The sequence below is a fragment of the Ambystoma mexicanum genome, chromosome 12 (genome assembly GCF_040938575.1).
Source record: "Ambystoma mexicanum isolate Mex_15411 chromosome 12, UKY_AmexF1_1, whole genome shotgun sequence".
In the NCBI taxonomy this organism is placed as follows: Eukaryota; Metazoa; Chordata; class Amphibia; order Caudata; family Ambystomatidae; genus Ambystoma; species Ambystoma mexicanum.
In genome coordinates, this window is record NC_090936.1 from 1,229,896,042 (window position 1) to 1,229,902,041 (window position 6,000).

Consider the following 6,000-nt stretch of genomic DNA (forward strand, 5'->3'; position numbering starts at 1 on the left):
ATTTTCGCGAGTTGTTCCCCATTCCGCGCGTTACGCCCCGTGTTCCGCCCACTTTCTAGTGTATGCGCCGAGGTTGTGCGCTTTCACTGTGCGCGTCGCGCACGTCTTTCGGGATGTTGCAGTGACGTGTGCGCCATGCACGGGTTTGGCGCACATCCCGAGGAAGACACGCGCAGGGACTTCCATGTATCGCACGTGTGCGCCTGTTTATTTCCGCTTGCGCCTGCTTGCGCCTGCTTGCGCCTGCTTGCGCGAAGATTTTCGGCGCAAGTTTGTTCCATGAATCGGCCCCCTAATGCATTACTCTTAGATTGTTTCATATCCCCTAAAGTAATTATTGCTTTGCTAGATTTAATGCATCACTCTTTGATTGTTTCATATCCCCTAAAGTAATTGTTGCTATGCTAGATTTAATGCATAACTCTTACATTGTTTCATATTCCCTAAAGTAATTGTTGCTTTTCTAGATTTAATGCATTACTCTTAGATTGTTTCATATCCCCTAAAGTAATTGTTGCTTTGCTAGATTTAATGCATCACTCTTAGATTGTTTCATATCCCCTAAAGTAATTGTTGCTATGCTAGATTTAATGCATTACTCTTAGATTGTTTCATATCCCTAAAGTAATTGTTGCTTTGCTAGATTTAATGCATTACTGTTAGATTGTTTCATATTCCCTAAAGTAATTGTTGTTTTTCTAGATTTAATGCATTACTCTAAGATTGTTTCATATCCCCTAAAGTAATTGTTGCTTTGCTAGATTTAATGCATTACTGTTGGATTGTTTCATATTCCCTAAAGTAATTGTTGCTTTTCTAGATTTAGGGGGTAATTCATAGAATTCAGCGCACAAGTGGCGCACGCGGCTGGAGCACAGTGTGCGCGTGCGACAGTCTGTGCCAGCCGTGAGCGCCAAAATCCTTTTCAGCGCACAGCGTATTCATGGATTTTAACATCCGTTACCAGCCATGGCGCAAAGTGGCGCAGCGACCCTGCAGCAGCGCCAGTTATGCCCCTAACCCCTCCCCGTGCGCCATGCACAGCGCACAAATCCCGTACAGGGCGCACAGGCCAGTGGACCAGCATACAGGCCCCAACCACGAAAACGCCTGTAAAACTCCCCGCGCACCCCTCCGAATACACGTACACCCCTGCACGGGGAGAATCACACGCGATTGGGCCTATGTGAGCTGGGTACGTGTATTCCGGGGGTGCGCAGGGAGTTCCACACACGATTGGCCCTGTGTGAGCGGGGTATGTGTATTTCGGGGGTACGGGGTGAAGATTCACACGCGAATGGCCCTGTGCGAGCGGGGTATGTGTATTCCTGGGGTGCGCAGGGAGATTCACACGCGATTGGGCCTGTGCGAGCGGGGTACGTGTATTACTGGGATGCGCAGGAAGTTTCACACGCGATTGGCCCTGTGCGAGCGGGGTACGTGTATTACTGGGGTGCGCGGGAAGTTTCACACGTGATTGGCCCTGTGCGAGCGGGGTACGTTTATTGCTGGGGTGCGCGGGAAGATTCACACGCGATTGGGCCTGTGCGAGCAGGTTTACGTGTATTACTGGGGTGCGCGGGAAGATTCACATGCGATTGGGCCTGTGCGAGCAGGGTATTTGTATTTCGGGGGTGCGCGGGAAGTTATACACGCGATTGGCCATGTGCGAGCGGGGTACGTGTATTACTGGGGTGCACGGGGTGTTTCACACATGATTGGGCCTGTGCGAGTGGGGTATGTGTATTCCTGGGGTGCGCAGGGAGATTCACACGCGATTGGGCCTGTGCGAGCGGGGTACGTGTATTACTGGGATGCGCAGGAAGTTTCACACGCGATTGGCCCTGTGCGAGCGGGGTACGTGTATTACTGGGGTGCGCGGGAAGTTTCACACGTGATTGGCCCTGTGCGAGCAGGGTACGTTTATTGCTGGGGTGCGCGGGAAGATTCACACGCGATTGGGCCTGTGCGAGCAGGTTTACGTGTATTACTGGGGTGCGCGGGAAGATTCACATGCGATTGGGCCTGTGCGAGCAGGGTATTTGTATTTCGGGGGTGCGCGGGAAGTTATACACGCGATTGGCCATGTGCGAGCGGGGTACGTGTATTACTGGGGTGCACGGGGTGTTTCACACATGATTGGGCCTGTGCGAGTGGGGTACGTGTATTACTGGGGTGCGCGGGGAGTTCCACACGTGATTGGCCCTGTGCGAGTGGGGTACGTGTATCACTGGGGTGCGCGGGAAGATTCACACGCGATTGGCCCTGTGCGAGCGGGGTACGTGTATCACTGGGGGTTGCGGGAAGATTCACACGCGATTGGCCCTGTGCGAGCGGGGTACGTGTATTTCGGGGGTGCGTGGGAAGTTTCCCACGTGATTTCACTGTCAGAGCGGGGTACGTGTATCCAATGGGGTGCGCGGGGAGTCCCACATGTGAATTGGCAGTGTGGGTCCTCCCAGGTGGGCCCTCTACCCCCTCCACGGCCCCTACAGGCCACCCACAACACAGGGCACTACCCTGCACCCCTGGTCATGTCCCGCAGGCAGCCCATCCACCATGGGCATGCCCACCAGCCAGCCCACATGTCACCTTGCACTAGTGATCACCAACTCATGTCCCCCTGCACCCCCACCCACCAAGCATTGACGGGCACCTGCCAGCAGGGCCTGACTCATGTCCCCCAGCACTCCCACCCACCCAGCATTGATGGGCACCTGCCAGCAGGGCCCGACTCATGTTCCCCAGCACCCCCACCCACCAAGCATTGACGGGCACCTGCCAGCAGGGGCCGACTCATGTCCCCCAGCACCCCAACCCCCAGCAGTGAGGGGCACCTGTCAGCAGGGCCCGACTCATGTCCCCCAGCACCTCCACCCACCCAGCAGTGAGGGGCACCTGCCAGCAGGCCCCGACTCATGTCCCCCAGCACCCTCACCCACCCAGCATTGATGGGCACCTGCCAGCAGGCCCCGACTCATGTCCCCAAGCACCCTCACCCACCCAGCATTGACGGGCACCTGCCAGCAGGCCCCGACTCATGTCTCCCAGCACCCCCACCCCCCAGCTGTGAGGGGCACCTGCCAGCAGGCCCCGACTCATGTCCCCCAGCGCCCCCACCCACCAAGCATTGACGGGCACCTGCCAGCAGGCCCCGACTCATGTACCCCAGCACCCTCACCCCCCAGCAGTGAGGGGCACCTGCCAGCAGGCCCCGACTCATGTTCCCCCACCCCCATGTCATGACGATCCATGTAACCAAAGAGAAAATACCACACATTGAAGTAGGAAATGAAAATGTATTAAAAACAAAAGCAAGGGAATGAAATGAAACACACAAGAATGGAAATGATGAAGAAAAAGCTGCATGTCCAAAATATAAAAAGAAAATGAGTGAACGCAGAATCAAAATCAATCCAAATGCACATGGGTCCAAAGTGACTGTCCGGCAAAACAAATCCAAAGTGATAAACCAAGACAACACCATAGATCCATGGGAAAAAAAATTCAAAATGAAAAGTGAAATTCAGTGCTGAACTATTTACAAAGTACAAATCCAGGGTCCACGAGCCCAACCTTTCATCTGAAAACTAGAAAAAACCCTACCTAATGAAGAACTATATACAAAAACGTGGGGCATTGTCCAAGCTCCCCAAAATAAATAATAACAGAAAGGAAACCTAACACCATCTAACTATATACAATGGCGGCGGGCAAGTCCTGTGGCTCACTCTGTGATGTCCCGGGCCAGGGCATCATCGAACTCCATGTCGATGTCCCGGAGGCGGAACTCTGCCCTGGCCCCGAGGTCTCGCAGGGATGCACTCATGGCCTGTTCCAACTCCCTGCGAGTTGCCTCGAGGCACTCTGCCCGCCTCAACGCCCGACACATGGAGAACTCTTCCCTGACCATGGTGAGCCGCGTCTCTTCTGCCCACCACCGCTCCGCATCTATACGCTGGCCCAACCGCAGCCACACGTAAGACACACCCATTCCAGGGTCCTTCTGCCCTCTGGCCGATGCCTGCCCCTCTGATGTCGATGGCCCCGAGCCATCATTGCTCCCACCTGCTGCTGTTGCTGCTGTCCATTTGCCCTGTCTGATGATGCCTGCACATCCTCCATCTGCTGGTCTCCAGTTGTTGGGGTGTCCACCCCTGCTGGACCGCCAACTCCCGACTGTGGCAGGGATGGGATCTCCACCAAGCTGGCTGTGTCGGTCAGGCCAGGTCCACAGGGGGCCCTGGTGGAATCTGGGCCGGAAGACGGCAGGGAGAACGACTTGTGCATAGTCTCCACAGAGGAGGAGAGGTCCGCCAGAGTGCGTGACACATGTAGGAACCCACTGACAAGGGCCCCTCCCAACAGTGCCAAGTCACAATGCTGCTGTTCATGAAGGCGTGCGTGCTCCACCCAGGAAGCACGCACGTCATCACAAATGTCAAGCGTGCGCAATGCGACACCAACCAGGACGGAGCCCATACGGTCGTGGGACCCCTCATCCACAGGTAGTGGAGAGGCAGATGACGTGGCACTCCCCCCTACCTGCGGACGGGCCTGGGATGGGGAATCCCTGCTGGTGCATGGTGGTGCAGTCACAGGGTCAAGGACAGCGACATGCACAAGCCCCTCCGCGGTGACCTGTGCTGCCTCCTGACCCTGGACTGCACCACTTGCACCAGTGGTACTACCTCCACCAGGCCCCATGTGCGGCTCAGTAGCGGGCTCCTCTTCCTCTGTGGAGACCACCAACCTGGATGTCTCCACACCGTCTTCCGCCATTGCAAGCCCCTGTGGGGGCTCACCCGGCCCTTCTGCTAGCCGTAGAGGCAAACGCGGCACCAGTCCCCTCACTCCCAGATGATGGCAATTCCTGGGAGGGTGGCTGGGCCTTGCGTCGCTGCCCGGTGGAGGCATCCCCGCTGCTTGGCTCCACAGCACTGTCTCCGCCCTCTTCTTCACTTGACGCTGCGTAGAGGGAGACATAGAACACAAGCATCAGGGTACAGTACAATATTCCCCTAGTCAGGAAGCAATAACACATGAGTGGCTCTGTCAAATGTCACTTCCATCCTGTCCCTCCACAATACATGGGTGAATGCACGCAACACACATGCAGAAACAGGCACGGCGCCTGCAATCAACATCAGCATCCATGTACAAGGGCCTCTTTTAACCAAAATGTTGCCTTCAAACTCACATGCATCATGGCTCACACTGATCCCATGCACACACATCACCGGAGGGTCATACATCATGGCTTGTACACCACAGACACAGTGGATAGACACAGTGGATACAACGGTGACCGCACTGCATGAGTGAATCTACACATCATCACGGACATATGTCATGCATCCATGGCGTTTCAAAGTCACACACACTTCTCAGACACACACACATGTGCACCATACATGTACATGAGAGCAGCGCCCATCCCTCACCCCCCCTCCATGTCCAAGAACAGAGACTGGCATGCATTCATGTGTGCATTCCGCATACAGCTCCCCATGTTGCATTGGAACACATGCACCATCCATGTGGTTCACACATTACTGGTCTCACATGCATGACCATGATGTCCCTGCACACACACATCCATACATGGCCTATGTCACACATACAGGCAAGTAGCAGACTACCAGCACACTGCAGCATGCCCTGTCTCACACAGCAATGCTTGGCCACTTACCGCTCAACTCCAGACGGGTCTGCCTCCGAAGGATCTGGGCGTGGAGCGCTGGGCCTACGCGTTCCAGGACCCTCATCTGGATGTTGCTCATGCTGCCCCGGCCCCCCTCCGCGAGGCGACGGGCCTTGTAGAGGGTCCTGAACCTGAAGTCCTCCCAGCCCTTCCGGACGTGCTCGATGTCGTGGGTTGCCACCCCCTCTGCGTTGATGGCAACCACTGCATCCTCCCAGATCCTCTCCCGTCCTCCCTTGTTGGTGCGTGATGTTCCGAAGATGGCATCATAATGCCCCAGGACATGCTCCACCAGG